We start from the raw sequence: 23,880 nt of genomic DNA, 5'->3' as shown, positions 1-23,880 counted from the left end.
GTGTTTACTATCAAGAACAGCATGGATGATCCACACTCTGCCAGAGAGATTTTCAAGAGAATCCCACCTTTACAATGGAAAGACCAAGTGATTATATTTAACATCATTTAACATCCTGGCATTGTATCTCCTGACTGAGGTGATGTGAAGTACAATCATCTTTGAAGTATCCCCATCTAACGTGTTTAACATAATTCCAATCCAGTCTTTAGACCTAACCTCCAGTTTATAGGAAAAAACAGGAGGAAAAGTTAAGTAACACCACAAGGAAACAATCAGAGAAATCCAGAATAAGGGTTATTCTACCAAACTTTGACCTGTGCTCTAAAAGTCAATATCATAAAACAAACAGCAGAGTTTGAGGAGCTGTTCTTGTTTACCTTGTTTAGCCAAATACTGTGAGTCAAGCTTGATTGAATATTGGTTCAAAAATGCAAGTAAAATCTACCAATGCAATTGGGCACAAGGAAATTTTAATCTGGACTGTCTGTTAAACTTGGATATAAATAGGAGACTATTGTTAATTTTCTGAGGTGTGATAATGGTGCTTTATGCTTATGTAAGAAAATATCCCTATTCTTAAGGAGATACAGAATGAATATTTAGAGGCAAAATCTTGAGATGTTCACCTGTTACTTTGTTTCAAAAATTCTTATAGATGATAGATTATAGATATATGGTAAGGGAGTTACAGAAGGCGAGGTTTGGAAAAAGAACAAGATCGGCAGTTTACAGGAGCAGATCACCTCTAATGAGACGAGAAGGGGCAGCAGTCAGATTACTGAGCTGCTGCTAGCCCAAGAAAAGAGTAAGTATATGTAGGCATATATGTGGAAAGCTACTGTCTTAAGGGGGCCTGTTCTTCTCCAAGGTTGTTTCGGATTAGTTATCTCTTAAAAGGCTGGGGCTGCTGCTGCTAAGTCACTTCAGTCGTGTCCGACTGTGTGATCCCATAGACGGCAGCCCAGCAGCAAAAGGCTGGGGCAAGGAATTCTGGAGATCAGCCAGAAGCTGGACTGGCTGGGAGCTGGGTGTAATCAACCTTAATGTCCTTTTTTTTTTCCCTTTGGGTGAGAGAGTTCTTTGTTTTGCATAGAATGGTAGGGAAGACCTGGAGGGGAGTTTTAACTCAAGGCTGTTTTGAGCCAAGTCAATGGCAACCCACTCTAGTACTCTAGCCTGGCAAATCCCATGGACGGAGGAGCCTGGTGGGCTGCAGTCCATGGGGTCGCTAGGAGTTGGACAGGACTGAGTGACTTCACTTTCATGCATTGGAGAAGGAAATGGCAACCCACTCCAGTGTTCTTGCCTGGAGAATCCCAGGGATGGGGGAGCCTGGTGGGCTGCCGTCTATGGGGTCGCACAGAGTCGGATACGACTGAAGCGACTTAGCAGCAGCAGCAGCATAGAAGAACCAAACGTGGCAAAATTTTAATAACTGCTGAATCAAGGTTTTGGTATTTTTTTAATATTTATTTAGTTTTCTATTTGACTGCTTCGGGCCTTAGTTGCAGCATGTGAGATCGTCTCTGCAGTGCACGGACTCACTAGCCGTGGAGCATGGGCTCTGGAGTGCTCAGGCTCAGTAGCTGTGGCTTGTGAGCTTTGTTGCCCTGCAGCATGTGTGATCTTAGTTCCCTGACCAAGGATCGAACGGCTGTCCCCTGCATTGCAAGGCAGATTTTTAACTATAGGACCACCAAAGAAGTCCCAAGATTTTGATAGTTTTCATTTATATGAAAATTTATATACAAATTAAACAGAGAGACAATATCTGGCACTTAATAAACAGATGCTCCATGCATTTTCTCTTTGCTTCCCTGGATCACTGAGCAGAGTTTCCCAAAGTGACAGGGGCAGCATGTGAGAGGTGGAAAGGACTATGGAGATCACCTGTCCAACCCCTTGATGTGACTACCAGGAGTCTCTGAGCTCAGAGATCGGTGCACGTTTAGGACCAGCCTCCCTGAGGCTTTGTTGTTCTTCCAGTGAAAGAATGAGCCCTGGAATCAGGAAGAAGAGATTCAAAGCCCCTGTGTGATCTCAGGCAAGTCACTTGATGTCCCTAAGATTTATCTGCCTCCCACGTCCTCCTAACAGGATAATCATCTCATCTCACATAGTCATTAGAGGATGAAGTGAGAAAAATATGCACAGAGCCTCAGGCAGAACTGCCACGGAGCCAAGAATCCCAGGAAGCGCTGGTTCTTATTACTCCTGCCCCCAACTCCTCAGTGCCCTCTCTGTTTCTCCTTCCCTTGGCCTTTCCTGCAGTCAGCCCCTACAGCACCCATCTCTTTGGGCTCTCACGAGCAAGGCCAGGTGCAGGGTCACCGTACAGGTGGGCTTCTGTGTGCTGCTTTGCCTGTGCGTGCCCCCATCTGTGTTGAGGAACTATCTTGAACAGCCCTTAGGGCCTCCTGCCCACAAACCTGGCCAAACAAGGTGGCTCCAGCCCACTTTCTTATAAAACTGACGAAATCAAGGGTGGCTTTAAACAGATTTTATACAAAGAAATGTAAAATATGAAGAAAAATATAAATCCAGGAACCTTTTGAGCGGGGACAGTTTGTTGTGTGCCCCAACAACAGGAGGAGACAGTGGCTTTTTAAAAAAATTATCTTGACTCTTCATGATTGATTTTCAGGTGTATTTTTTAAAAAGCTACTCTTTCCCTTCAGTCATTCATAATTCTAAAGAGTAGAACACAGAGCAGAGAGCATTCGGTTTTCTATTTATTGTAAGAAAACATACATATGTGTACAGTCAGAAATAGCATTGACGTATCTATTTTAAAGTTTATAAAAAATTTATAACGCCAAAGCATGCCAGACTTTTCAAAATGCTCATGGTATTGACTTATGATATCTTATGATATTTACTTTCATATCATTCTCAAGAAATGCTTTGCAAATTCACGTCCTGGTAAGTATGCACTTTGAAGAAATGTGAATGGAACCCTACTGTCTCTTATTTAGCAAGATAACTACCATGTTTGGAAGCATCCCCAATTAAATCCACAAAACAGAAAGACTGTTATCATTGAAGCAAAATTGTTCTGCCACCCAAGACGAACAAAACAGCAAACTTTTTGCTGACAAAGTTAAGTTACTTGCCACCTGATTACAATCACCCAACCCAGACTTGTTTTTTTTAAGACAATGAACCTTGAAGTAAAAATAACCATTCTGTTCCTTTTAGTGGCCAAGTAATATTCCATTGTATATATTAGTATGTACCACATCTTCTTTATCCATATATCTGATATTGAACATTTAGCTTGTTTCCATGCCCTGGCTATTGTAAATAGTGCTGCAGTGAGTGAGATACAGTCATTTGTAGAGATGTGGATGGACCTAGAGGCTGTCGTACAGAGGGAAGTAAATCAGAAAGAGATAAACAAATATCATATATTAACACATATATGTGGAATCTGGAAAAACGGTGCAGATGAACCTCTTTGCAGGGCAGGAATAGAGCCACAGACGTAGAGAGTGGGCATGTGTACACAGTGGGTGAGGGGGAAGGTGGGGCAAATCGGGAGATTAGGGTTGACACATATACACTCTCATGTATAAAACAGATAGCGAATGGGAAGCTGCTGTATAGCGCAGGGAGCTCGGCTCGGTGGTCTGTGATGACCTAGAAGGGTGGATGAGGCTCAAGAGGGAGGGGACAGATGTATGCATATGACTGACTCACTTCGTTGTACAGCAGAAATTAACACAACGTATAAGGCAGTTATACTCCAAAAAAAAAAAATAATAACCACAACTTCTGGAATTTTTAATAAGTATCAGTTACTGCACTTGACATTTTATAAGTATGCTTGCACTCAATCCTCGTGGCAACTCTTTAAGAGAGATGTTCTTCTCCTTTTACAGATGAGGACATGGAGTCTCAGAGAGGTTAAGTGCTTTGTTTCGTAAGCGGCAGAGCCTCATTTGCATCCGGGCCCAGCTGCAAAGCTGGTACTTTTATTCACCGATAAACTACACCAGCTGCAGAGTTATCCTGCCCCGAAGTAGCCTCATGGAGGTCACTGTGGTGATAAGGTCCATTTGACTGGACTCTTAACCGCTGTTTTTTTCTAACCACATCAGTCAGGCAGTATAATCCGGGAGTCAACTCATCACCTAGTTGGTCCATCCTTGTTGGCTTGTCTGAAACTGCAGCTGTGCTTGAGCCCCCCTCTCTCACGCCAGGAGCACGTGATCCCCACTGTGAGGCTCCTAAACCTATGGCATCCGTGGGCCTCATGGCCTCCCAAGCAGAGGCAGCGCCCAGCCAAGCCAAGAATGTCTGAGCACTGGTGCTGAGCCCACCGTCCCCCGGTGACGTTACTGACGAGCCCTCTGAGCTGCCCCTGCCAGTCCCTGTCCAGGCAGTCTTCAGGCTGAGCCCTGAGAGGGGACCAGGAGTGGCTTTCTTGGACTGAAACCAAGGGAATAAACTTCCAGGTCATCTTGGGTCACTTCTGTGGCTGTTTCTGTTTCTGCTCCCAGAGTTCCACCACATCAGGAAGTGACTTCAGCCTGCTCTGCTCTGTGGACTTGCCTGCTATCTGTCACGGGTTATAGCCTAGCCCTTCCTAAAACCCCCTTTCCCTCTCCTGTGACCACTGACCTCCAAGAAACCCATACTTCGTCTCTATCACCAGACCTGAGTCAGGCTTTGTCTCAATATGAATCAGAGGCTTTTGTGTGTGTGTCAAATAGGTGCTTGAAAGCTCCCCTGAACCCTTCCTGGAACTAGTTGGATGAGGAAGTATCTAGTGCATGCAGAGCTCTGTTTTAGTTTCAGGGAGGGACGCTTAAGGGCCCGCAGAGGGCGAGACAAGGCAGATGCCGAGACGGTGTGAGGCCCACTGCAGGTGCTGTAGGAACAAGTGTAGACAAACAGTAGAAGAAGGAAAATCTCTGGGCCTCAGGCATAAAGAAAGATTTCAAAGAGGCCATACCACCTTTCAACATTTTGGAGCCCCAAACGTTGTGTGCCAGGGAACAGAAAGAAATGAAACTTGTATCTCACCTAGCTTATCTCTTGCTGTTCCCACGTATGCATCCTACATTCCAGCCAGGTTAAACTGATTGCTTTACCCACAATGTTGTCCATCATTTTTCACCTCCAACTCATGACTTTTTCTACATGGATCGCCTCCTTCCAATCCACAATCTCCAACTGGCTGAATCTAATTACCTTTCAAGACTCATGTCAGGGGTCGCCTTCTCTGGGATATGCTCTGTGAGGTCCTCCCAGTAAACTCCCACAGCAGCATGTGTCTCTCTTCGTCACTGATGGTTTTTAGCGTGGCTTCTAGAGCCAGGCTATCTGACTGTGAATCCTGGCTCCAACACCTGCCAGCCAAGTTACCTTTACTTATTTAAGACAACTGAATTCGTATCCACGTAGCACTTAGAATAATGCCTGCTCATAAGAAGCACCAAACAAGTGTTAGTTATGATTGTTAACTGCTACCGTTATTGCCACCACCAGCAGCATGGAGTATACCCACCCTGGACTGTAAGTCTCTCTTCCTATCCCCAGATTAGGGTCTTCCTGAGCACAGGATTGTGTATTACATGCCTTGGTATTTTCCACCCTTCATGAATTTCCTGGAACATTAGTAGCATTAAATGCTTGCTGGAATTGAAGGTGGGTGGGTGGAGATGAATCTGGGCAGTTCCATAGGATAAGATCTGAGAACAGTGTCCAGGGACAGTATGGTCTAAGGTGTAGTCTTGTTTCAAATGATGAAGGTAGAATGGCATCATCAGAGTCAAGGGAGCATAGAACTATGAATACTGATGTTAGAGGCATCTGGGTGTGTTTTGAAATCACCAGGGCTGGTAGCAGGAAGTGAAGACAGGAATCCCAAGGGGGAGATCCCTGCAGCAGATGGGAATGTGCCCAAGGGCTGGAAAGATGCTATTGCAGAGGACAAGAGAAGGTATGGCGTAAGGAGAAGGATTGCCTCACCCCCACTACATCCTGAGTGCCCTGGCCACCAGAAGTTTAAAAGCATGGCCCTGGTTGGCTAGCTGCCTGTTCAGAACCTCCCCAAGCCCCCATAGCTTGTGGAGTTTGTACGTGTGAGAACGTATTTGTGAGACACACAAAGCTTCGTGCTGACCTCTGCTACCTACTCCCTCACCTCGCCAATCTCCCCTACATCCTGTCTCAGCCCTCTTGGCCTCAGAACTCGTTATTCTCTGTATCTATTGGCTATTTGACCTTGGACAAGTCACTTCATTTTTCTGGGCTTTTGATTCTTTTTTTCTCCACACAACATGGAGAAGTTGAACTGTGATCTCTACCAGTATTTTTAAAACTGCACATCGTGACCCATTAACCGGTCAAGAAACCAATTTAATAGGTCAACGAGATGTTAAAATGCGAAATAGAACAAGATGCGTATGTGTGTGTGTGTCCTGAGTCATGTGTAAAAGTGTTTCTTACTATGTGTTACGGTCAGAAAAGATTGAAAGCATGATTCTTTACATCCCTTTCCACTTTGAAATTCGAAACATGTAGTTGTTATGCCCAGAGTCCGAGTCCCCAAAACGGAGAGAATAAGACGTCCACAGCAATGCAAAAGCATAAAAGGGGTTTATTACCAGCTCGAGCCAGGACCCATGTTTCATCCAGCACAGTGGAATCAGACAAAGGCCCAGAGCTCTGAATCACATATACTTTTATACAGAGGGTTCTTTGTTTCTGTAACAGCATAGCTGATTGGTTAAACCCTACACGCGCCGGGACTTTTAAACCTCGCATCCCTATCCGGATTGGCTCAGGTCTGGCACGGGCGGGGGGGCTACAGGGATTTTTTTCTCATTGGTCTAGCTACACTGCCTGCGGGAATTCCCAGAGCCTCAGCTTTTCTCAGGCCTAGCCCACCCCTTAGAGCCTGTCCTGGCTTCGGTTTGGTCCTAACATAGTAGAGTACTTCCAACCTTCCTATGCAACTTTGAGGGTGGAAATGAGAAGAAGAATTTAATTTTTTAAGGAAGAGATGCTCATGGCAACAGTCAGCAGCTTCCGGTTGTGCTGGATGACAAGGCAGTTATCCTCTGCTTCTTCTATTCAGGAAACTGTTGGTGATAATGGGATGGCAGGCACCAGCCTGCTAAGGTAACATAGTATCTAACTCAGAATGTCATGCTGAGGGGTAAGGAGGAAGCCCTCTGACTCCCCTTAGGCCACGGTTCTGAACACAGAGTATCTGCCAAAGGATGAAAGGCGGGAGAAGGGCAGGAAGAGGAGGAGAAAGGGGAGGAGAAACTTCTTTCTCCCATATCATGCTACAGTTAAGTAAGACTTCAAAGGAAATGGCAACCCACTCCAGGATTCTTGCCTGGAAAATTCCATGTATGGAGGAGCCTGGTAGGCTGTAGTTCACGGGGTCACAAAGAGTCGGACACGACTGAGCAGCTTCCCTGGTTCCCTGGTTCCCTCCCTGGTGCATAAAATCCCACCATTACCAAGCTAGTGCTGTGTGGTCATCACTCCTCCTCCTAGAGATGCCTCCCGAGACGGTTCCCTAACTCATAACATGACACACGAGTGTGAGCTCCGCAGAGCCTGGAGTCTTGTTAAGGTCTTGAGTTTGACTCTCACAGGAAAGACAAATTCAGATCCCAGCGCTGACGTTCAAGGTCTGGTCTCCTTTCTCTAAGTATCTTTTGAGCATCTATTAACTGCATAAATCTGTTTTTTCTTTCCTAATATAAAGAGGCTTAATTAGAACTTCTCTGAGGTTCCTTCTGTATATACTACCTTCCAGCACTGAGATTCCCCTCTGCTAGAGGCTTTATACACTTTCTACCGTTTTTTTCCACATGGTAACCCCATGACAGACATATTTCCTTAATTTTTGAAAACTTTTGCGTATTTATTTTTTATTTTTTTGGCTGTGCCATGTCTCTGTTGTTGCCCAGGCTTTTCTGTAGTTGTGGCAGGTAGAGGCTACTCTCAGATCTCGGCGGGTGCATGGGCTTCTCATCATGGTAGCCCCTCTTGTTGGGAAGAAGGGGCTCTAGGAGGCGGGTGCACGGGCTTCTCGTCGTGGTAGCCCCTCCTGTTGGGAAGCAGGGGCTCTAGGACATACGGGCTCAGTAGTTGTGGTCTGAGGGCGCTAGAGCACAGACTCAGCAGTTGTGGCCCTGGCGCTTAGTTGCTCTGCGGCACGTGGGATCTGCCCGAACCAGGGATCAAACCCATGTCCCCTGAATTGGCAGGTGGATTCTTTACCACTAAGCCATCAGGAAAGCCCAGCAGAGGTGTTTTTATGCCGAGTTTTTGGATGTGGTGTGAAGAGTTGAGTGATAGGCCTCAGGTCACATGACTTTAAATCCACTCGGGTCTCTGCCTCCAAAGCTTTTGCTCTTCCCCTAATACTTGTGGTATCTGAACACCAGTCCCCTCAGGCCTGCTTGGAGGTCAACATCCCGGCCCCATCCAGGCTTGTTGACTCAGAACCCAGCAAGGTGGTTAGCTTCCGGGGCCATTCTGGTTTAGTCTCCATGTTTGAGGACCATCAGTTCAGTTCAGTCGCTCAGTCATGTCTGAGTCTTGCAATCCCGTGGACTGCAGCATGCCAGGCCTCCCTGTCCATTACCGGCTCCCAGAGCTTACTCAAACTCATATCCATCACGTTGGTGATGCCACCCAACCATCTCATTCTCTGTCTTCCATTCTCCTCCCGTCTTCCATCTTTCCCAGCATCAGGGTCTTTTCAACTGAGTCAGTTCTTCACATCAGGTGGCCAAAGTATTGGAGCTTCAGCTTCAGCATCAGTCCTTCCAATGAATATTCAGGACTGATTTCCTTTAGGATGAACTGGTTGGATCTCCTTGCAGTCCAAGGGACTCCCAAGAGTCTTCTCCAACACCACAGTTCAAAAGCATCAATTCTTCGGCACTCAGCTTTCTTTATAGTCCATCTCTCACATCCATACATGACCACTGAAAAAACCATAGCTTTGACTAGACGGACCTTTATCGGTAAAGTAATGTCTCTGCTTTTTAGTATGCTGTCTAGGTTGGTCATAGCTTTTCTTCCAAGGATCATATCATTAAACAAAAATGTACAGAAGCCTACAACAACAACAAAAAGTCTGCTACACTTTAGTCCAGATGAGCTGATGAAAGGGCTTTCCTGAGAGACCACAGCACCTGGCACGTGCAGCACACTTTCTAAAGGCCAGGTGCTATGCTGGGTTCTTTATGTGGGCCCGTTTCACTGCAGTCAGGTTACAAAGTGAATGACTCCACATCTCCATGCTATAAGTGACAAGTCTGAGGTTGAGGAGCTTACTGAGGTCATGCGGCCGGTAAGCAGCAAAGCCTTGAACTAAGCAGTGTGATTCCACTGTCCCCACCAGCAACAACCTGTTCCTCGGGCAAGAAAAGAAGCCAAATAGCACAAGAGACGGAGAAGGCGATGGCACCCCACTCCAGTACTCTTGCCTGCAAAATCTCATGGGCGGAGGAGCCTGGTAGGCTGCAGGCAAAGAGTCAGACACAACTGAGCGACTTCACTTTCACTTTTCACTTTCATGCATTGGACAAGGAAATGGCAACCACTCTAGTGTTCTTGCCTGGAGAATCCCAGGGACGGGGGAGCCTGGTGGACTGTCGTCTATGGGGTCGCACAGAGTCGGACACGACCAAAACGACTTAGCATGCATGCATGCATTGAGGAAGGAAATGGCAACCCACTCCAGTGTTCTTGCCTGGAGAATCCCAGGGACGGGGGAAAGCCTGGTGGACTGTTGCCTATGGGGTCGCACAGAGTCGGACACAACTGAAACGACTTAGCAGTAGCAGCAGCAGTAACACAAGAGAACAAGGAAGAAGGAAGACAGGACAAAGAGCAAGAAATGAGTCTGAGAAGGAAGCCCGGGGCTACTGACTACAAATATCCTTTTATCTTAGTGTTTTCTATCAAGAGCCTTCTTGAGAGAGTTCAAAGAACCAGACACGTTTATGTAATGTTTATTATGAAGCAAAATGAAGAACACAACATTTCCATTTCCAGTTTCTGGTTAAAAGAAGTGCCTCTGTCATCAAAGAAGAATTCAGAACTCATAGAGTATGAAGATGGGGCCTGAAACAAGCTCTGCATCACTGTGGAAGCAACCCAGACTTTTATGGAACCTCTGCAAGACGACAGGCAATGATCTGGGCCCTTCACCACACCCACTTGCTCTAGTCTTCTGCTTTGGTTTTTCTTTTGTCTGCACTGGGTCTTCGTTGCAGCGTGTGGACTTTCTCCAGGTGAGGGACATGGGCTTAGTTGCTCCGTGGCGTGTAGGATCTTAATTCCCGGACCAAGGATCGGACTCACATCTCATGCATTGGAAGATGGATTCTTAACCACTGTAAGAAGTGTCACCAAACCCAGTCTGTATGTACAGTGAGGCCAAACAAACTGAAATGTCAGAGTCTGGAGCAAAGGAAGGTTTGTTACAGGTCCCTGCAAGGAGATGGGTGGCTCATGCCGCCCGAACTCCGAACTTTCCAAAGGGTTTCAGCAAAGCACTTTTGAAGGCAAGGTGAGGGAAGGGCATGGTTTGTTGATGTCCGACTCCTTTGTTGTTGCAGCTGTCCATGTAGGTCAGTTCAGGGTGTTTCTGTAAATTTCCAACAAAAGAAATGTTTTTCTCCATTCTGTAACTTTTTATTTCTATGTGACTGGAAAACTGTTATCTTCTTAAAGATCAGAGCCTTAAGAATAGGCTATCCTGTGTGTTTCAGCCTATAGGTAACATTCTTTTACGAAAGGTACGGTCAGCAAGACTCAGCACAGGTAACAGAGAACAAAGCTTAGAGCAAAATAAAGCAGTTCTCTTATGGAGTCGGGTCTGTTCTTCCCTATGCCAGAAGCACATAGCAACACCTACTTCATACAGTTGCTAAAAGTATCAAACCCCACTGACTATCTGGACCTGCCTTGTGAACCATGAGACACTTGACATATGTTCAAGGATATGAATATCACGAAGGAGTTTCTTTATCATTCTCTATTTGCCGAGTACCCGGGGTTCACTCAGCGTTGACTAAACATGGGTAGAGAAACTAATTCATGGTGGCAAAGCCATGGAGACCAGGTGTGAAATAGCCAGAGACGGGAGATCAGCACCTCCCTTTGTGCATGGTTCTTTGTCAGTTCCATCAGTGTCTTCTCAGTATTGCAGATCAGGACACATATAGGGTTCATACAGACATATATGAAGACCCCTAGAGGGTTCTAAGTAAGTAAAGTCGTTCAGTCGTGTCCGACTCTTTGCGACCCCATGAACTGTAGCCCACCAGGCTCTTCCCTCCATGGGATTCTCCAGGCAAGAGTACTGGAGTGGGTTGCCATTGCCTTCTCCAGGGGATCTTCCTGACCCAGGGATTGAACCCGGGTCTCCTGCATTCCAGGCAGACGCTTTAACCTCTGAGCCACCAGGGAAGCCCTAGAGGGTTAGCGAGGTTAAATAAACTGCTAGAGCTTGTAAGTCTTTGAAAAGGCAAAAACAAAAAGCAGTAAAGCACTGGAGCGCTGGCTCCAGGTGAATGTGACTTGGTTTTGTTTTGTTTTGTTCAGTAAAATACAAAAGATAGGGGAGAATCTCATTTATTATTACTTCTGGTCAGTGAAAATCACAGGACTCTCAAAATTAAAATTCAGGACGGTTTGAGAATGGAAAGTCACTTGGTCTGTTTGTACTGCTGTAACAAAATCCCATAGCCTGGGTAACTTAGAAACAACAGAAATTTCTTTCTCTCAGTGCTAGAGGCTGTGAGTCTGAGATCAGGTGCCAGCAAGGTCAGGTGAGGACCCTCTTCTGGGCCACAGACATCCCACTGTATCCACACGTGGTGGAAGGGGCTAGGGAGCTCTGGGATGGGGATGGGGCGTCTCTTTTATGGGAGCACTGATCCTGTCTATGGCCTCTCTTCCTGTCCTTAAAAGGGCATTAGTCCCATAAGGAGAGCCCCAACTCACCACCCACATGTTTGCTAAGTCACTTCAGTCATGTCTGACTCTTTGGAACTCTATGGACCGTAACCCAGCAGGCTCCTCCGTCCATGGGATTCTCCAGGCAAGAAGCCTGGAGTGGGTGGCCATGTCCTCCTCCAGGGGATCTTTCCAACTCAGGGATCAAACCCGTGTCTCTTATGCCTCCTGCACTGGCAGGTGGGTTCTTTACCACTAGTGCCACCTGGGAAGCCTAATTACTGTCCTCTGATGTCCTCCAGGGCTCTGCCTCTCCCTCAAACCTTGTCTCCTTTGTGTTTGGCTTTTGAAAAACAAACCCTGGACTTTGTGTTTCCCATCTCACCCAGTGTCACGGAAAAGTGGGCAGAAGAAGAGAACAGAGAATGTTTGTGGAAAAAAAAAAAACAAAAAACTGAGTGAACAGCACAGACTGCCACCCACCACGGTGGCCTGAGAGTCATGCATGGAGCGGCTTTCTGGGCCCTGAGGCCGCGCACGTGGCTTCTCCTTTCTCACTGCCCTGGTTTGGGACTGGGGCCAGATGCCCAGGTTCCAGCTGCCCTGTCTCACATCAGGTTATGCTCCAAACCCATCTTCCTGAGGGAAGGTGCAATGACATCATGAAACGACTCAGGTCAAAATAACTTGCTTTCCAGGAGTCACTGAAGTAGAATGATCTACAGCTGGCGATGCCAAGGTTCGTGCAAATATTGTTTCTGAAGTTTACACGAAAGCTTCGTGTCTAAAATAGGGCTTCCCTGATAGCTCAGTTGGTAAAGAATCTGCCCGCCATGCGGGAGACCTGGGTTTGATCCCTGGGTTGGGAAGATCCCCTGGAGAAGGGAAAAGCTACCCACTCCAGTGTTCTGGCCTGGAGAGTTCCATGGACTGTATAGACCATGGGGTCACAAAGTGTCGGGCACGACTGAGTGCCTTTCACTTTCACTTTATCTCTAGAATACAAATACTGTCAGGTGGTTAGAAAAAATTATATAACTTCTTCTCAACATTATTTCCCTCCACTATCCCCAGAAACCATGGATTATAATTCAATATACTATAAACTAAAACTTTATTTTTAAAAAACATACTCTTTTTAAAATAATCAGCTTCACTCACTGCAGGGAATGTGGTGCTTTCTTTCTCTAGGTCCCTGCTTACCTAGTTCAGGCACTTTCGGGACCGAAGGCCTTCCTCTGGCACTTGAACCGCTGGGTTTTAATATAGGTTTTGATGCTGGAATAAGAATGGAAAGAGATGTCCTCGATTCTTTCCTTTTCTGATTCTAAAAGAATACAGTCTGGTTGATCTTTTATTAGCTGTGGGCTAAACAGCGCACTGCTTGGCTTTGGGTTAACAGCCCTGCAGAGGTGTCCCCACACCTGCCTCTCAGATAAAGTGAAAGTGTTAGTCGTTCAGTCGTGTCCAACTCTTTAGGATCCCATGGACTGTGGCCTGCCAGACTCCACTGTCCATGGGATTTTCCAGGCCAGAATACTGGAGTGGGTAGCCATCTCCTCCAAGGGGATCTTCCCGATGTGGGAATCGAACCCCAGTCTCCTGCAGATTCTTTACCAACTGAGCCACTAAAGAAAGTCGCAATAGGTCTGGCCTTTGTCAGCAGAATGCCTTAGATACCCTGGGAAATGCTACTAACAGCAAGGGCTGCAGTCAGATGTCCCGGAGGGCTGGCGCAGGCCCTGAGATGGCCAGGAAGAACACATGCACGTTAGTGGGACTGGCCAGTGCTGGCTGAACCCGTAGAGTCAGTTCTCTATCATTTCCCACATGATAAATAGACAGTTTTTGGTTCTATGCATTTTTGTTGTTTGCTGGAAGATTTCTGTAGCAAATATTTAACATGGAACAAGCTGGGCTTCTCTGAAACCAAATAGGTTTTTGAACTGCTTGTTTCAGTTGCTGTGAACTCAGGAAATGGCTGTTGATTTTATCCCCAGCAGAACTTAATGAGAGAGGAAGTTTGTTGCCATAACATCCAAGCTTCATGTCAAGGTCAAATCAAGATTATATTTTGTATTACTCACTGTTTGGGTTACTTATGTTTTCTGAGCTGGTATTTTAGTAGCCCTGTAACAGGGAGTAGGTGGCACTAACTATCCTTATTGTTGGAACTGGTTAAATTCTGTCACCTACTTATTATCAGATCCTTGATAATTTCCAGATAAGGTGGGGTGAGAGGACCAAAACCACCATAGGGAATGCTGGCCGAAATCATTGCAGGCTGCAGCAGGAAGAATGGAATTTAATAGACTACACTTATTTTCTCCCATGGATGATAAAGTTGTTAAAAAAAAAAACCCAGCCCTGTCTCGCCTAACACCATAGACTTGTAATTATAGCTGGTATTTTTGAGCCACTCCTATGCCAGATTTTTTACATACAGTTAATCCTCACAGAAAACCTTCAAAACAAGCATAATGATCCATATTTTGCAGATGAGGAGACTGAGGTTCTGAGTGGTTAAGTGACCTGTTTTCGGTTACAGAGCTAACAAGTGGCTAATGTAGTAAGAGTCTGGATTTGCCCGACACTGGAGTCCATGACTGACTATTTTTTAAAAAAATTATTTGGCTGCTTTAGATCTTCGTTGCAGCATGTGGGATCTAGTTTCATGACCAAGAATGGAACCCAGGCCTCCTGCATTGAGAGTGCAGAGTCTTAGCCACTGAACACTAGGGAAGTCCCCATGACAGACTAGTTTAAAGTAGAGACTAGACCTACATACCAGAGAAGGCGACGGCACCCGCTCCAGTGCTCTTGCCTGGAAAATCCCATGGATGGAGGAGCCTGGTGGGCTGCAGTCCACGGGGTCACATAAAGTCGGTCACGACTGAGCGACTTCGCAGCAGCGGAGCTACATACTCCAGTCAATCTAAGGCCAGTTAATTTAGCAAGGGCTTCCCAGGTGGTTCTAGGGTAAAGAATCCACCTGGCAATGCAGGAGACATAAGAGACATGGGGTTTGATCCCTGGGTTGGGAAGATCCCCTGGAGGAGGGCATGACAACCCACTCCAGTATTCTTGCCTAGAGAATCCCATGGACAGAGGAGCCTGGTGGGCTATCGTCCACAGGGTCGAAAAGATTTGGACATGACTTGAATGACTAAACACACACACACACACACACACACACACACACACAATTTAGCAAAGCTCTATTAACTAAAAGAGCAGAGGAAAAGTTGTTATTTAATGATGAAAATAGCAACAACTATCGTTTTGGGGGCATGCTGCTGCTGCTGCTAAGTCGCTTCAGTCATGTCTGACTCTGTGCGACCCCATAGATGGCAGCCCACCGGGCTCTGCCGTCCCTGGGATTCTCCAGGCAGGAACACTGGAGTGGGTTGCCATTTCCTTCTCCAATGCATGAAAGTGAAAAGTGAGAGTGAAGTCGCTCAGTCGTGCCTGACTCTTCCCGACCCCATGGACTGCAGCCCACCAGGCTCCTCCGTCCATGGGATTTTCCAGGCATATGTCATGAATATTTCTAGGAACTTCATTCCTTTCTTTCATTCAAATCACAAAACAGCCCTAGGATTATTGTCTGCTTTCGTAGATGACAACAATGATACTCAGAGAGGTTCCCCAGCACCCTTTCACGGACCAGTTTACTAACGATCAGGCCTCATACAGGAAGTTCAAGCTCTGGGTAGATAGGATATAAACTAATAAAATGATAGAATCTGAGAACCAAATGGTATAGTCATGGTGACCTTGTCTAACTCCTCTGTTTCACATATGGGAAAACTTGGGTTTAGATCCTTACTCCCATCACTTGATCTAGTTAGTTACAAATTCAAGACAAGAACGCAGGCTCCATTCAGTGAATTCATTTTGATGTGCATGCCTTCTATGTGCTACGCATGGCCAGGTCTCCCATCTCCCAGATCCAGGACCTTTCTGTCAGACCTTGTGTAGAAGCAGGACATGGGGCCCAACATCGTGAAGCTCACCCCTCCTTCTGCAGGGGAGGATCCTGTGACCTGCCGTAAAGAAACAAGTGATGACAGGGGCTGAGGCAGGACCTGTGTCCAGCCATTCATTCGTCTGCTCCTTAATACTGTCCACCTCTGTTGGGGACCTACTTGTGTACTGGGGACCAGTCCTTTCTTGAACTATGAAGCATGACAGACGTGCACATAACTCCTGGACACTGTCAGACCTTGTGTGGAAGATAGGATGTGTCCAAATTGTATAAGAAGGTTGTGTGTGGCCAAGACATGAACTCCAAGTCATGGGACTGAGACATAATTGGTGAGAAAAATTTTCAACCTGCTGTGAAGCCGGAGAGAAGCTGCAGCATCAAGTATCACTTGATCCTAAGAGTGAATGTCAAAAATACCATTCCCAGTGACATTTTTGGAGTGACTTGTCCTCCACAAAATGAAGTCCAAGCATTTTGACTGGAAGTTCATTGGATGATGTATTTCAATGCAGTTAATAAAGAAAAGCATCTTTTTTTTTTTTTTTTTTTTTTAATAACAGAGGGCCATAGTCATCAAGTTCATGACTTGTGAAATGCTGGGAACATTTTTGAAGGTAAGAGTGGCCCCATCATGGGCTTCCCTGGTGGCTCAGACAGTAAAGAATCTGACAGCAATGCAGGAGACCTGGGTTCGATCCCTGGGTCAGAAAGATCCCCTGGAGAAGGGAATGGAAACCCACTCCAGTATCCTTGCCTGGAGAATTCCATGGACAGAGGAGCCTGGCGGGCTACAGTCCATGGAGTTGCAGAGTCAGACATGACTGAGCAACTAACAGTTTCACTTTCACCAGGCACAAGGCAGGCCAAGGGTGCAGTCTCCTCATTGACCTCAAGTGCAGGAGATCCCCTCTGTCTTTTCAAGCTGAAAGTGTGAACCTTTTGGCTCTAAATATTTGCACATAATTTAAGAAATCTGTATTGAATGAAAAAAATGCATGACTGAGAAAGTCATGAGTAACTATCCAAAGTTAAATAACTAATTATCAGCAAACTTGTATAATAGGGATGAACCTTTGTATTCTACTACAAGTTAATCACTAAAGGAATGTTGCCTGTAAGCTTAGATTATACTTAATGGCCCACCTCTGTGAACCCTGCCTCCCAGGTAACCCTGCCTCCCAGTTCAGTTCAGTTCAGTCGCTCAGTCGTGTCCAACTCTTTGCGACCCCATGAATCGCAGCACGCCAGGCCTCCCTGTCCATCACCATCTCCCGGAGTTCACTCAGACTCACGTCCATCGAGTCAGTGATGCCAACCAGCCATCTCATCCTCGGTCGTTCCCTTCTCCTCCTGCCCCCATCCCTCCCAGCATCAAAGTCTTTTCCAATAAGTCAACTCTTCTCATGAGGTGGCCAAAGTACTGGAGCTTCAGCTTTAGCATCATTCCTTCCAAAGAACACCCAGGGTTGATCTCCTTCAGAATGGACTGGTTGGATCTCCTTGCAGTCCAAGGGACTCTCAGGAGTCTTCTCCAACACCACAGTTCAAAAGCATCAATTCTTCAGTGCTCAGCCTTCTTCACACTTCAACTCTCATATCCATACATGACAACTGGAAAAACCATAGCCTTGACTAGACGGACCTTAGTCGGCAAAGTAATGTCTCTACTTTTGAATATACTATCTAGGTTGGTCATAACTTTTCTTCCAAGGAGTAAGCGTCTTTTAATTTCATGGCTGCAATCACCATCTGCAGTGATTTTGGAGCCCAAAAAAATAAAGTCTGACACTGTTTCTACTGTTTCCCCATCTATTTCCCATGAAGTGATGGGACCAGATGCCATGATCTTCATTTTCTGAATGTTAGGCTTTAAGCCAACTTTTTCGCTCTCCTCTTTCACTTTCATCAAGAGGCTTTTTAGCTCCTCTTCACTTTCTGCCATAAGGGTGGTGTCATCTGCATATCTGAGGTTATTGATATTTCTCCCGGCAATCTTGATTGCAGCTTGTGTTTCTTCCAGTCCAGCGTTTCTCATGATGTACTCTGCATAGAAGTTCAATAAGCAGGGTGACAATATACAGCCTTGACGCACTCATTTTCCTATTTGGAACCAGTCTGTTGTTCCATGTTCAGTTCTAACTGTTGCTTCCTGACCTGCATACAGATTTCTCAAGAGGCAGGTTAGGTGGTCTGGTATTTGCATTTAGAAATGTCATTATGCAATCTGTTATAATTTGAGATATGCTGCCTGAGCTAATGCCTGCCTTTAGCACCAGGCTCCGCCATCCCTGGGATTCTCCAGGTAAGAACACTGGAGTGGGTTGCCATTTCCTTCTCCAATGCATGAAAGTGAAAAGTGAAAATGAAGTCACTCAGTCATGTCCAACTCCTAGCGACCCCATGGACTGCAGCCTACCAGGCTCCTCCATCCATGGGATTTTCTAGGCAAGGGTACTGGAGTAGGTTGCTATTGCCTTCTCTGAGTATTAGGCTAATATACCCTTGTTTAGCTCATAGGAAATATCCTGACCAGGCTTACCTGTGAATGCCTGCAGGAAGGAAGAAATTAACATATCCCTTCTAGAAACTGACCAGAACCAGGAAATGTTTGACTTTACTCCCTCCCTTTTAGTAGAAAACAAGTCTGAATTCTAACTCGGGCAGAATGGTTCTTTGGGACACTAGTCCGTCATCTGCTCAGTCTATCCACTTTGCAGATGAAGTCGCTATCCCTTGACCTGACACACTGATTCACTGGCCTGTCATACTGTAAGCAGTATGAGCTTGAACTTGGTGACGCTTGGACTGGAGGCTTCCATCCAATTTCTCTTTCATTCTACCAGTTAGCTTCTTTGGACTCTTTCAACACTATAAAAACGAGTAGTAATATTATGCCCTCCTTTGCTCCAGAGTAAGAATGTCAGCAGAACGTGTTGCAATCCTTGAGGAAGCAGATGTAAAATTAGAGTTTGGAAAGGCAGGCATTAGCTCAGGCAGCATATCTCAAATTATAACAGGTTGCATACTGACATTTCTAAATTTCTCTAATTTGATGTTGGAAATGTGGCTTACTTGTGCAGAAATGCAGTTCCACTTGCTGGGCCACAGGAGAAATGAGACTTGATTGGCCTGCCTTTTTTGGTTGGATAAATGGATAATAAGATTCTCCCTAGACTTTTCTAACTCTGTGTTCACAAGCATATTTGCTGTGTTAGTGGAAAATAAGATTGTCTTTATAATAAAGGCTACCAGGCTGAGACAAGATTGATTCAGTGTTTGAGAATCCTAACTGCTAATGGAAATACAGCTATATGACTGCTTAGATCAATATATTGGATCAACTGTGAATGAATGAATGGTTAATGATCACCATAGAAAATGCATTGCCCCAACTCTGATGGCTCTGTTGACTTAACCATGCTATGGGGCTGGGGATGGACAGAAACATGAGGAAGGAAAGAAAGACAGGTATCTCCTCTAACTGGAAGAGATCTGTCAGCAGGGCGAGAGCAGGGTTGCAGGTCAGGACTGCGGGCCTGGAACTGCAGGCATATTGTGAAAGCAAAGGCAGTATGGGGTATAGCCATTCTTTGTCTCCTAGTCAAAGTCATCTGGATGTGCCTAAGCAACGACCTTGGGCAAACAAAGACTTTTAAAATAGTACATGCTTCCTGCCCTTTATGTACATTTTCTCCTCATAGAACTTTTATTTTGCAGCCAACACGACCTCATTCCTTTGACTGTCAGCAGAGCAGCTTCAAATACATCCTAATGTCCAATGTCATGAACTAGAAAGGGGCTTATTACACAAGAGACAACTCTATTGCTTACCAGTGAGGAGGCACCTCGAGGGCCAACAGTAAATGTATATTTAGTGTAAATGATCAACCTAAATCTCCACCACTGCATCTTCCAGCCCTGATAAGAAGTTAATGGTTAAGAGTGCTATACCCCGGCCTGCCCAGCAATTTTGCAGGGTGTGGAAGGTTTAATACAAGGCTTGCATTTCAGCGTTCTCTGGGAGGAGTGGACCCAAACTTTGCCAGGCGTGAGACGGTTACCTGGACAACTTAAAATAAATGCATGTTTTCCAATAAATGCATTCCACATCTAAAGCCTCAAAATTGGTGGTAAGGGGAGTGGAGTTGAAACAGAGCAGCTGTAGGGTCAGGGGGCACTCCAGGTGGTTCTGATCTACAGCTAGGGTGGGAAGACGGATTCCGAGGTTGAATTCTGGGGGAAAAAATAAAGATACATAAAATAGATAACCAACAAAGGCCTGCTGTGTAGCACAAGAAACTGTAGTCAATATTTTGTGATAACCTATAATGGAAAAGAATCTGAAAAAGAATATATATCACACTGAATCACTTTGCTATACACCTGAAACTAATACAGCATTGTAAATCGACTATACTTCAATTTTTTTTTTAAAGGACCAAAAGAAGTAAAGTAAAAAGAAAGATTTGGGGGACTTCCTTGGCAGTCCTGTGGTTAAAACTCTACATGCCCGGTGCAAGGAGTACAAGTTCAATCCCTGGTGGCGGAACCAAGATCCCACATGCTGCACCGTACAGCCAAAAAAAAAAAAAAGGAAAGATATTGTAAGTCATAAGATTTCCCCCCTGAATAATAACTGCTGAGACACTTTAAGAATCTTTATAAAATCTATTGTTGTGATGCCCTGTGCAATTATGGTCCTGCCCTCAATTTATACTGGATCTTTTTGGAGGAGGCTTTGGATCCTGTTAAGTCAAACATTTTGAACAGTTACATGTGCCAAGCCCTTTGGGCAACTCAATGGGTCAAACCTATTTACTGTTCACAGGAAGCTGACACTGACTCTAGACCGTGGAAGATGAGACTCTTATACATGACTCATCAGATGATAAGCTGCAGATCGAAAGAGCCAGAGGTACTGAGGAGCTGGTCCTGGCTCTCTTTGATCCTGGTGATGTTGCTCACTGTCCTCCTAGGAGGCCAGTAAGCCGTGCCTCCTTAGTTGTGTATGACTCTTTGTGACCCCATGGACTATAGCCTGCCAGGCTCCTCTGTCCACGGGATTTTTCCAGGCAAGAATACTGGAGTGGCTTGCCTTTTCCTTCTCCTTCACCAGGGGATCGTCCCGATCCAGGGATTGAACTCATGTCTCCTGTGTCTCCTGCTTTGCAAACAGATTCTTTACCCACTGAGCCATCGGGAAAGCTCAGAGGCCAGGGAGGACCCTTTTCCAGTCGCCTGCTACTTTTCTTTCTCATAATGGATGGAATGCTCAGGATGCCGTGTCTGCGTGCTGAGTACAGCTGTCTCAAAAAGGTTAGGACTGAGCTGAATGGAAGCACCTCCCAGCCTCTAAGGAAAGAATTGAAGAAAGGCTGGAATAGCCGGTCTGTCCATAGATGCATGGAAGAAGTGCTCAATGGGACTGTGGGTTTAAAAAAGAGAGATGATGCTAATAAACAGAGAAAGGAATCAGAAGAGCCAGAAATTCTGCCTTCTGCCAGGTACACTGGGAACCCAGCGTGTGCTGTTTGCCCAGCTGTGAGTTCTGAGCCTAAGGATCCAACCCTCAGCTTTCCGTCCTCGGGTCTCTCCGTCAGGTTGCTGGTTTTCTTGTTTATCCATGCTCTGTTGCAAGGCTAGAGGTCTACTGCTGTGGTTTTGAAACTGCACAGAATCAGCTGGGGGGTGGGTGGCTAGGGGGGTGGGCGGGGGGGGTGGCGGGAGGGCAGCACGAAACTGCAGAAAATTTTAAGATCAGCAGAACCAAGCTGTATCATTGGAGACCACAGTGAGTCTGGGAGTAACCCAGGCTTCTATGCAGAAGGGCATGTTTGTGAAACAAGATTATTTACATTCTTTTTTTTTTATTTTCTTTTTTATTTACTTATTTTTAACCATGTTTTAAAAATTGAAGTATAGTTAGTCTACAACGTTGTGTTAATTTTAGGTGTACATCAGAGTGATTCAGGTGTGTGTGTATATATATATATTCTTATTCAGACTTTGTTTTAGAGATGATTGTAAGATATTGAGTATAGTTCCCTGTGCTGTACAGTAGGCCCTTGTTTATTTACATTCTTGTAAAATGAGTGCTGGGGAAACGTGGATGGGATCCTGGAGTAAATTCAGTAGCTAAGTCTCTTTTAAAGATTTGGAGAATTCTAGAGATGTACTACGGAATGGTGCTGGTTATCTCAAAAAAGAAGCAATGTGTGTTTTCCTTTTAAACAACTAGAAAAAAAATATTTATGTTTATCTCAAAACTGGAGCCCAAAGTTTGATTCTGAAAATAATGAACGTCCAAAACATAAATAGTTTTTTTTTTTTTTTTAAAGAACGTGATAGTAGGTAATGCCATTACCTACTATAAACTTAGTAGGTAATGGGATTTCTTATACAGTGCTCACTGTTAGCAGAGCTATATTTTTGGCTACACTGGGTCTTTACTGCTGCGCATGGGCTTTCTCTAGTTGTCAAGAGCGGGGGCTACTCTGGTTGGGTGTGAGGGCTGCTCATTGCGGTGGCTTCTCTTGTTGCAGCTCAGTAGTTGTGGCACATGAAGTTAGTTGTCCCGCGGCATGTGGAATCTTGCCGGATCAGGAATAGAACCCATGTCCCTGCATTGGCGTGTGAATTATGAACCAGCAGGAAGGTCCTAGCAGAACTTTCCATCCAGATTTTAGCGTGTAAGTCAATGACAAAAGACGTTCATTTATGTACTGCTGCTAAGTCACTTCAGTCGTGTCCGACTCTGTGCGATCCCAGAGATGGCAGCTCCCCTGTCCCTGGGGTTCTCCAGGCAAGAACACTGGAGTGCTGATCTGAAAAAGGGACTTTTCCGGAGCTTGAATGGCTCCAAAATATTGCATTTAGTTTAAAAAAAAAAAAGAAGAAGAAGAAGGGAGAAAATGGGTTTCTGATTTCTAAAAAGTCAAAGATCAAATATCCTTGACACAGTAACTTGTGATGTTTTAACCAGAAAGCAAATGACCTCTAAAGGGTCTGCCAGCTAGATACCTAGTATCAGATTGTTTTTCTGATGCACTGATGTCCGTCTCGGTTACAACTGCTCAGCAGCGCTCAGCATGGCAAGGGAAATGCAACGTAAGCCTCACGTGATGGCAGAAAGTCTGAATTCTTCCAGCAAGGGTATCTAATGCTCAACATGAGGAAAGTAAGTTTTCAGAGACCTGAGAGAGGAAAGAAGGTGGCTATACGTGTGTATATGGGCTTCCCTGGTTGTTCAGCAGGAAAGAATCTATCTGCCTGCAATGCAGGAGATGGGAGATGTGAGTTTGATCCATGGCTGGGGAAGATCCCCTGGAAGAGGAAGTGGCAACCCACTTCAGTATTCTTGCCTGAAAAATCTCAGGGACAGAGAAGTCTGGCAGGCTACAGTCCATGGGGTGCAAGAAGTCGGACATGACTGAGTGACTGAGCACAGACAGGTGTGTATGTGGCTAAGAAGAGTTAGGAAAACAAAATATATGGCCCACCAGCTAAAACCTGAAAACGCTGGGACTTCCCTGGTGGTCCAGTGGTTAAGAATCCGCCTTCCAATGCAGGGGACATGGGTTTGATCCCTGGTCAGGTAACTAAGATCTCACGTGCTAGAGCCCCTGCTCTGCAACTAGAGAAAGCCTGCACGCTGCAGTGAAGACCTAGCACGGTCAAAACAAACAAGCAAAACAAACTAAAAATCTTGTGTGAAGGTTGTTCTAAGGCTTCTGGGATGGATCCCCGGAGAGCTAAGTAGGGCAGACCTGCCCTCTCCAAAGGCAAAACGGACACTTTGCAACCCTCACCCAGGATCCACAGGATGCCCCGGGGATTTGTGAGCAGTTCCTCAGCCAGTCTGCCTGCCCGCTCAGCTCACACTTCTGGAAAGGCCCTGCAGCATCCATTTCTCCACTTGGAAAATCAGGTTCAAGGGACCAATT

At 45.6% G+C, this 23,880-nt stretch overlaps 1 non-coding gene across 1 annotated transcript; it reads right to left on the bottom strand.

The window, feature by feature from the left end:
* Positions 1 to 11,387: 11,387 nt before the first annotated feature.
* TRNAS-GGA (transfer RNA serine (anticodon GGA)) lies at positions 11,388 to 11,460 on the bottom strand. The gene has a single exon. It is a non-coding gene; the product is annotated as a tRNA-Ser (tRNA).
* Between the last annotated feature and the right edge of the window lie 12,420 nt (positions 11,461 to 23,880).

This window comes from Budorcas taxicolor, chromosome 9 (assembly GCF_023091745.1).
Source record: "Budorcas taxicolor isolate Tak-1 chromosome 9, Takin1.1, whole genome shotgun sequence".
NCBI lineage: Eukaryota > Metazoa > Chordata > Mammalia > Artiodactyla > Bovidae > Budorcas > Budorcas taxicolor.
This window is presented reverse-complemented; position numbering and strand designations above follow the sequence as displayed.